Source organism: Taeniopygia guttata, chromosome 25 (genome assembly GCF_048771995.1).
Source record: "Taeniopygia guttata chromosome 25, bTaeGut7.mat, whole genome shotgun sequence".
Classification (NCBI taxonomy): Eukaryota; Metazoa; Chordata; class Aves; order Passeriformes; family Estrildidae; genus Taeniopygia; species Taeniopygia guttata.
In genome coordinates, this window is record NC_133050.1 from 6,344,760 (window position 1) to 6,345,681 (window position 922).

The 922-nt window shown below is 48.7% G+C and overlaps 1 non-coding gene across 1 annotated transcript; it reads right to left on the bottom strand.

Moving 5' to 3' along the window:
• Positions 1–506: 506 nt before the first annotated feature.
• On the bottom strand, positions 507–580 carry TRNAR-UCU (transfer RNA arginine (anticodon UCU)). The gene has a single exon. It is a non-coding gene; the product is annotated as a tRNA-Arg (tRNA).
• Positions 581–922: the final 342 nt, after the last annotated feature.

Below are 922 nucleotides of genomic sequence, written 5' to 3' on the forward strand. Positions count from 1 at the left end.
TGGAGAAGAATTTGATGATGGAGGAGAAATAAGATGATGGAGAAGAAATTGATGATGGAGGAGAAATAATATGATGGAGGAGAAATGAGATGATGGAGGAAAAATTGATGATGGAGGGGAAATAAATGATGGAGGAGAAATAAGATGATGGAGGAGAAATAAGATGATGGAGGAGAAATAAGATGATGGAGAAGAAACAGATGATGGAGGGGAAATTGATGATGGAGAAGAAATTGATGATGGAGAAGAAAGAGATGATGGAGGGGAAATTGATGATGGAGGAGAAATAAGATGATGGAGGGGAAATTGGTGATGGAGGAGAAACAGATGATGGAGAAGAAATTGATGATGGAGAATAAATGGATGATGGAGAGGAAATGCCTCAAGAAGGGAGCACAGGGATGTCCCAAAAAGTCATCCCATCCCCACGGGGTCGTTATAAACATCACAGAGGGGATCTTGGAAGGGAAATGGCACTAAAAGAAAAGAGACACCTGCCTGGAGATCATCTCTGCCGGGACTCGAACCCGGAACCTCTGGATTAGAAGTCCAGCGCGCTCGTCCATTGCGCCACAGAGACCTCACCGTGAGGGGAGCGGCGGCGGCTCCGGAACTGAAAAATCCCCACCTCCAGATCCCCCTCCCCGCTCAAAACCAGGCAGGAATAATCCCAGGGATGATCCATTTCTGTCTCGGCAGCGGGGGATGCAGCAAAAAGCTGGATGCAGGCTGGTACCCGCCTCCCTTTCCGCAGCATCTCCGAGCACAGCTAAATCCTGGATCGCTGTGTCGCTGCATCTCCCCTCTCAGCATCCTCACGGCTGCACGAGGCAAGGGATAAAGATGAAAAGAGGATTTAGAGGATGAAAAAAAAAGCACCGAGGAGCTGAGGTTTGAGCACGGGGTGAAAGGGGAAGCAGCC